This window comes from Panthera leo, chromosome B1, assembly GCF_018350215.1.
Source record: "Panthera leo isolate Ple1 chromosome B1, P.leo_Ple1_pat1.1, whole genome shotgun sequence".
Lineage (NCBI taxonomy): Eukaryota > Metazoa > Chordata > Mammalia > Carnivora > Felidae > Panthera > Panthera leo.
This window is the reverse complement of record NC_056682.1, coordinates 194045921-194055046: the sequence shown is the minus strand read 5'-3', so window position 1 is coordinate 194055046 and position 9126 is coordinate 194045921.

Here is a 9126-nt window from a genome sequence, read left to right as displayed (position 1 = left end):
AGAGAAAGAATCTATTCTTCTAAATTCATATAAGGAATCTGTGTTCCAGACTGAGATGTACGGTTTTGGCCTGACGACACCACTGGCAGATACCCCTGAGTAAACACAAACTTTTCTCACCCCAAATCCTATATATCCTCATACTTCTCCAAAGCACAGTGCTCTGGAAACTCTCTTCTGGGAATTGCCCATGAGTGGACATCTAGTCCTCATAGATCACCTCTCCACTGTGTCAGAATTGGGGCTTGACACCCTGTAAGATCATTCCAGAATTGAAGATTCTGTAATCTATTATAGGCCCTGAAAAGGACAATGGGAGAAATAAATCTCAGGGAGGTATCAGCCCCAATCAGGAAAACAGAAGCCACACTAGGTATTTCACCAGGAAAAAAAAAAAGGCGGTAGGAATTAGTGAAATAAGTGCTTAGGTAACAAAGCAGAAACATAGTTTGTAGGTTCCCAGCTCCAAAATTAAAAGGAAATGTACAGAAAGATGGATTTGGTGTTGGGATACTAAGAAATGATAGCTTAATATGAGATAAATACAGTAATCTTGCTTTCTAAAAACTTTGACCCTTGTCAAGGGTTATATAGAAAAGAACAAAATATTCTTTAATAATACCAAGATCTTGTAGAAGAGCAGCTGGATAAGCAAAATGCAAATGGGAGATCTGGAAAGAAAAATTAATTTTATATCTTTGGAATGGCTTTGGTAGCCAGTAGAAAGAGACCCAAGTGGAAGATACCAGATTTAGGCAAATTAAAATGTTCATATGACATAAGCTATGTGTGTACATAAAAAACTAATTTACATAAAAGAGAGTAGAAAGAATCTTATTCTTTCCCCAGTGAGGCAAAGCAGGCTTAACTCACTAGCAGGACATAAAGACTGTCAGTTAAGAGCCTGGCCTCTGGAGCCAGAAAACTCAAGTGTTAAATGCTGAGACTGACTACCTCTGTGACTTGCAGAATGTTCTGGACTCCCCTGGCTTGCATTTTCTAATCATTAAAATGAAGACATAAGACTACCTTCCTCCTAGTATAAGTCAAATAAGATAATTTTGAGAAGTAAGTAAAATCTGCTTGTAAAGTGTATTACAAACACATTTGGCACATAGTAAGTATCCAATGCATGATAGCCATCATCACTGTGTCTCTCTCAGCCCCCCTACCTTCAGCAGGCCCTTCCCATATTTTCTCAAAAATTCAGAAGGTGACAGGTTAGGACACTTTTGTAGAAGACAATTTGCATGGGAAATTTTTAGAACTGAGGTTCTTGTTCATTCTTGTTCTCTGCCTATACATTTGAAAGTCCCAACTTACCCCAACCCTTCTCATTAGACAAAGTTAGTCCAGATTCTTTTGACTAACTCTGAACTGTGTTTACACCCAAGGCCCAAGAAATCACCATCCTTGTCCCCAGCCGGTCCAAAAGTTTCAGTCATTCCCTGCTTTTCCCATGTGACTTCTTCTCACCTCCAAACCAAGCTCATATTAAACCACCTGAATTCATCAAACAACACATTAGTTAAACACAAATTAGAACAAAACAGAAGAGACTTATTTCCTTCATGAACGTAAAACAGTCTTCAGTTTAGAAGGGTACTACCATCAACATTTCTGTGTTTTCTCCATTGGTGAGCAGTATGAATCTTCCCTTTCTCTACTTGAATTTGAATCACTTTATTTTCTTCATGAGAGGGCTGAGAGTGGAGCAAATGAGCAATTTAGATAAAATGACTTTTGGCATTTGTGTCAAAAATGGACAAAAATTAACATTTGTCATTAAAATAAACAATGAGAATATGTGATGAAAAGCTCTGTGAAACCAGATCCAACTATAGAATCTGATCAGAAAAAAATATTTTTTCTTTTTTTTTCTTTCTTTTTTTTTGTTTAACAAAACTGAAGCAAAACAAAGCAAAATATGCATTTGGCCCATCTGTTCCTGGTCATTGGAAATAGTGCGGGGCTTACTCAAATTCAATTTGGTGACACAATCACACATTGGACAAAAGCAATCTAATTTTGTCTCCAGAATCAAGTAAGAGTTTGCCACACTAGATTCTTTCCACAAATTGCATTACTATTTTCCCTTATTTTAACTAATTACTCAAAAGTGTCCTTTTGAGGATGAACATTCTATAATGGGTACTTACAGTTGGTTAAATGGTAGACACATAAAATGTTTTCTGTTTTTAGGTTTTGTTGTGTTGTTATTTTTGTTGTTTGAGTTCTGATGACTCTTCTAACATAGACTCAGATTTGAATAACCACAAGTGAAGCCATAAATGGGAAGTATAAATTATATCTCCAGATATGGGGAGCATTTCTCATCACACACCAACATTCTCCTGCCTCTTAATCTAAAAACTACAAAGACGGTTCATGGTTTCAAAGTAAGCTTTTCCATGCTTGGAAATCATATGAACATGATATGATAATAATTTTTAAAAGATTTGCACTGGAAAAGATGATGAGGTGACAATTACTTGGGGATAAAATGTAAATGCCATGTCTTTTTCTAAGGTTAAGATTTTCTCAATTGTTTTTCCTGCAATTTATCCCAGTCCTGTATCTTAAATCCCATATGCAGGATGTTTTTCAGTTCACAGTGCACTCCTACTGTGATTTCATCATTTGGGTTTTATAATATCTGAGGAAGAAATTACTATTATTCCTTTCTTATGGGTGAGGAAACTGAGGCCTAGAAATTGAGCAATTTCTGGACCGAGGTCATACAGCTAGCAAGAAGCAGAGCTTGGATTGGAGTCCAAGGTGGCCTGGCACCAAAACTTATGCCTTTTCTAAAAGTCCTCACTCTCATAGGTCCCTACTCTTTGTCTCCTTGTTAACCTCACGAGCCCTCCTGGAGAATCTGCAATGAAAGGGAAAGGCTTCCTACTTTCATTTCCTGTTGGCTTGAAGGACAGAGACCCATTCTCATTACTGTCTACTCTGCAGAGCCGACAAAAGGTCTGGCATCCATTGGCATACCTCTGACTGAGCAACTGAGTTCTCTATTTAACATACATTCATTGAGTCTTGTTGGAAGGGAACCAGGAAACAGAGATGCAGAATTATAGTCTAGTCCTGAGCCCCAGTGGAGAAAGCAAAGGGGAAAGGGGAAGAGGAAGGGATGGAGAATGGGGGGGGGGGGGTGGGCAGAGAACCCATGTGTCCCCAGTCATGACATATGGTGCCCATGAACCCCACTCAGGTTTTGGTTGACCTTGGAGAAGACTTTATGGGACCAGGATGAGAAGAGCCGGCCTAAAACAAAAGGTCATCAGGAGCAGAGTAGCTGGTGCAGAATACCCCTGGATATCAGCAGGAGAAACAGTTAGAGGCAGAGGAAACACAGGTTCTTAAAAATAACTTGTTCTACTCTCACACTGTGAAATTTTATATCTTTAGAGATAGAGATAGGCAAAAGTGCCAGAGGTGAGGGCGGTGGGGAGATTGGTAAAAATGGGTGAAGGAGGGTGAAAGAAACAGGCTTTCAGGCATGAAATGAATAAGTCATGAGAATAAGAGGTACAGTGTAAGGAATGCAGTCAATGATGTCATAGCATTGTATGGTGACAGATGGCAGCTACACTTGTGTGAGCACGGCGTAGTATATAAACTTGCCCAATTACTGTGTTCTACACCTGAAACTAATGTAACATGTGTCAACTATACTTGAATTTATATATATATATAAACATATACATAAATATTTATACATATGTAAATATATGTAAATATTTATACATATGTAAATATAAATATAAATATTTATGCACACACACCAGAATTTGCTGAGTTAATAATCTGGGGCAGGCATTGAGTTAGATATCTTCCTATCCTGCTTTATTTATTTATTTATTTATTCATTTATTTAGAGAGTGGGGGAGGGGCAGAGAGAGAGGGGGAGAAAGAGACAATCCCAAGAGGGCTCTGCTGTCAGTGTGAATCCCAATGTCGGGCTCAAACTCACCAACCGTGAGATCATGACCTGAGCCTCAATCAAGAGTTGGACACTTAACCGACCGAGCCACCCAGGGGCCCCATATACTGCCCCATTTAATCCTCACAACAACCCTATGAAATAATTATTCTGATTTCCCCTTTTACAGATGAGTAGAATAATGCTCAGAGAGGTAAATAACTTGTCCAAAGTCACAAAACAGGAAGCTTTCTCAGCATAAATGTCCTCCTCTATAAACCAGGGTTTATAACAGCCCCCTCTTGAGGTTGATGGCAAAATGAAAAGAAAAAATGTATATAGAAAAGAGTCCAGCATACAACAAATAACAGGTCTTGAGTCTGTTACTGAAAGCAGAGGAACAGATGCAGTTTGGATGCAGGTGGCTAAAATCCCAGGTTTTATAGACAAATACAAGTGTTTAAATACGTGCTTGAAGATGGCATTTTCAGCTGTGCGGGTTGTCTTCACTCTGTAAGTTGCTCCTGCTTCCTTGTCTCTACCTGTTAATACCAGCAATAGAATGTACCTCCCAGAGCTACTGGGAGAGTCAACTGGGGCTGCGTATTTGGTAGGTAGAACTCTACCAGGGCCTCATGATCTCTCCCCTCTGGTGTCATATCCTGTGCAATCCCTTCCCCTTGAGCGTGGGTGGGACCTCTCACTTGCTTCTGCCCAATAGAATATGTCAAAAGTGAGAGGCTGTCACTCCCATGATAAAGTTCTATTACATAAGACTTTGTTTTAGCACAGCAACAAACAGCCCTGTTGTGAACTACCTGGGGAGAGGGTTTGTGGGGGGTACATATGAGGGAACTATGGGTGGCATCTAGATTCTGAACATGGCCTTCAGTCCACAGCCAGTAATAATTGTGACCTTCAGTCATAAAGCCACAGTGAAATCATCCGAATGAGCTTGCGAGCAGATTCTTCCCCAACTGAGCCTCCAGTTGAGAACACAGCCCACCTGACACCTTGCCTGCAGTCCTGTGAGTCCCTGACCTACTCAGACTCCTGAAGCATAGAAACTAACAGATAATAAATGTGTTGCTTTAAGCTGATAAGTTGTGGTGATTTTTTATGCAGCAATAAACAATTAATGCATGCATATAAAGCATTTGACACAGAGCCCTGTTTGTGTTAGCTGTTATCTTCTCTATATATCAATCAATAAACAAATGTTTACAAATATTTGTATTTATGCATAATATATCCCTGCAAAATGATCTGAGTGTAGCTATTGGCTTCGTGCCTTCTATACAGTTAAGGAAAAAAGTATTTTTAGAATTTTAGTAGTTAACTTCTCCTGGATAAGGTATAAAGTTAAAGAATCATTCTTCAAGCCCTTTGCAGCTATCCTGTAACCAGGTCTCAGAGAGGCTGTGGGTGTATAAGATTCAACTACACCTGAAATATTAAGGGCCTCCAAAAAAAGAAGGACTCTGTGGAGTGAGTGGGTGAGAACAGACTTTATATAATAAGCCATGTCACTTCTTTTTAGCTTTTCATCATATTATTAAATTAAATGACAATTTTTGGCAGATTGGGTAATAGTAGCAAACATTCAGTTTAACAGCCATGATACAATGTGCACATGCTTTTAAAAGTCAATCTTACAGCCGGTTGGAAGTCAGCCTGAGATGAATTCATAAACACATCTTTTATAACCTGGTTCATTAGCTGTTAAAGGATGAGGCTGGATTTATCTAGAAGTTATTTAATGAGTCAAAATAGAATACTTTCAGAGTGAAGACTACTCCTTCTCTAACGCTGTCAATGTTTGGGGGCTTCTCCCTTAGACCCCAAATGTCATCAGAAAAGCTGATGTCATGATGCTGAGCCCATCAACAGAAGCCCTGAATGGCAGGGGCACCTGGGTGGCTCAGTCGGTTGAGTGTCTTGGCTTCCACTCAGGTCATGATCTTACAGTTCTTGGGTTCGAGCCCTGTGTCAGGCTCTGTGCTAATAGCTCGGAGTCTGCTTGGGATTCTCTTTCTCCCCTTCTCTCTGCCCCTCCTCCACTCATGCTTTGTCTCTCTCAAAATAAATAAATAAACAACAACAACAAAAAGAAGCACTGAATGGCAAACTAAAAGGAATTCTGTCTTTCCATGCACAGAGCTCTCCTTGGATACAACACCGAGGAAGAACTCTATTTACATAGCCTTCCCATAGCCAGATTTGCCTTTGTTTTTTTTTTCTCATTATATCAACCCCAAGAAGCAGAAACTACTTTTTAATGAACTACCATCTATTTTTTCAACAAATAAATTGAGTACCTCCAATAAGCCAGAAAAAAATAAACAGAGAAATCTAAAGAAGTTGAGACATTCAACTGAGGATACATGCTTGGAAAGCAGAAGGGTTAAGATTTGGAATCATGGCTCAGCTCTGTTGGGCTACTCTGGACATGCCCTTAGGACACAGCAACAGTTACTTGTTTCTGTCATAGTGACGTAAGATACAACTTTAAAGGAAGTGAGATTCAATATGAGTTAGCCCCACAAGACAAATGATGCCTTGTTGTCCTGAAGGGTTTGGCCTAGGACTGTAATCATCACTGGGGAGATACAGAGGTTAATGTCCCCAGACAGTGTAGCAGGAAGGCACCAGACCCTTTACTGTCACAATGTTCAGACTGATGAGTCAATCATGTTGGAACTTTTGTTTGTAATTATATCAATCTATTATAACCTGTGCTCTGAGGTACGCTTTCCAAATATACCTTCTTTTTATTTGTTTTTGAGAGTGCAAGTGGGGGGGGAGCAGAAAGAGGAGGGAACAGAGGATCTGAAGCAGGCTCTGAACGGACAGCAGAGAGCCTGATGTGGGGCTTGACCTCAGGAACCACGAGATCGTGACTTGAGCCGAAGTCGGACGCTCAACTGACTGAGCCACCCAGGTGCCCCCAAATAAACCTTCTTAGAAGGCTATTGGGATGAATGATAGCAACAAAAATCCCATACCACTTATTTAAAGGTCTTTACCATATCCTACTCTCAGTGTTTGTAACCAGCTACATAAATTATTTATGCATTCATTTAACAAATGATTATAGAGCACATCCTATACGGTGGCAGAGTCAGGATGGAATTCATTTCCACTAAAAAAGGATAATCTTAATTATTTCCCCTTGCATCTCTCACCTCTTGCCCTCAGTCTTTGCTATGAATTGTGTCTAGCTTCTGCTGCAGTACCCTAACAAAACCATTCTGCTATTTCCAGATTTTGTACAGAGATTAGCATGCATGGTTACACTGGCCAGCTGAATAGGCTTGAAGAAGAAGCACAAAAGTAGGGATTCCTGAACCCATGGCATGTAAGGAGGGCTGTATAGACAGGTGACTAGGAGGATCCCCTCTGTAGCCAGATTACATGGATTTGAAACGGGTGCTGCTCAATAGCTGTGCACAGTCCTAGGTGAGCTATTTCACCTGTCAGTTACCTAGCTTTATCTGTAAAGGAGAATAATAATAATAACAGTAAGTATTTCATAGGACTATTGGAAGGATAATAAGAGCTAACATAAGTAAAGAGCATAAAACAGTAATTGACATTTGGTTAGCACTCAAGAAGTGTTAGTTATTTTTATTAAAAAGAACATTAAATATTTCCATCTGAACTCTAAATCCTTCTATATAGCACGTGATTTAGCTTTCCCTAGTACATTTAAAAAAAAACTATCTTATAAAACCCTCCATACCTTTTGGGGGAGTAATTCTAAAGTTGTTACCATGAACATGGATTATTGTTTTATTATTACGGTAAGAAGAAATGTTAGAAATGTTATTTTAGATATGTTATTTCTAAAACTATGATTTAAAACATGCATCGGTTCTCTTATCCTGACACCTTCTCCTCTTCGGCATCATAGTTCAGATTTGCCGATTCTTTTGTATGTTCCAGGCCCTTGCTAACCACCCTCCCTTTTCACTCTGGTTACTTTTTTCTGGCTCTTGAGCCAGACTACCTGGGTTTGTGCTCTGGTTCTTCTACCTTCTCTCTATGGGAACTTGGAAATGTACTTAACTCTCTGTGCCTCAGTATTTCCATCAATCAACTGGGGGAGAATGTTTGGCTCACCCCTTAGTGTTGTTGGACCAGAATAACACTTTGCATATATAAGTTCCCAATAAATTCTAGCTGCTATTATCATTCTGAGATCTCAGGACAATTTTTATTTCTTTATTTATTTTACTTTATTTATTTTGAGAGAGACAGAACGAGCAAAGGAGCAGGGGAGAGGCAGAGAGAGAGGGAGAAAGAATCCCAAGCAGCCTCCACACCATCAGCACGGAGCCTGACACAGGGCTGAAACTCACGAACTGTGAGATGGTGACCTGAGCCTAGATCACGAGGCAGACACTTACTGGACTGAGCCACGCCATCGCCCCTCAGGACAATTTCTGATCCTGTGGCTGTTCAGTTGGGACTTGCTGAATTTATGTTCTATGAGCAGCAGAAGAAAGACTCAGCAAGAAAAGTGTGGGGTGGCTTGTGAAAACTGCACAAAGTTCCGTGAGGCCAGAGCACACGTTGCTCTAGCCAGGGAAGCCAAAACTCTCCCCCAGATGTCAGAGCACTCCTGCCCCCAGGCATAACCCGAAAGCCAGGCCTCCCCAGTTCGCTTGGCAACTAAGGCCAATAAGCTGCCTTAATTCGGAAAATTCCACTCACGTTCCCGGTCTCTGGCTCTCCACACGTCCCCAGGGGCTTTTATGCCAGCCTTGAATCTCCAACGTTGAACAGGAAGAAAGGAGGGAATGGAAAAACAAAGAAAAAGGTAGAGGAAAGGTCGGAAATTTAAACTGAATTGTTTGGTAATGGAAAGTCCCTTTCAAGTCCCTTTAATTCTTTATTTGGATTCCATTGAGTGTGTGCCAAGAGGGAAAAAGGAAAGGTTAAATCCTTCTATCAGATCTGGCAAAGGAGCTCAGTCAAGCAGCTTAAGAGACGGATTAGCTCGCCTGCAATGCAGAAGTGTTAATACACAGGATGCCAGCAGGCCCCACAGACCCCTCCACATGGCCTTGGCATCCACCCGCCCTGGGAGGGGGCCTGCGGAGGAAATTGGCCCACAAGGCAATAGTTAGATCCCCAAGGAAGTGCAAAATGGTCCCTCTGCCCAGGGGTGGACTGAGGCCTTAGGTAAATTC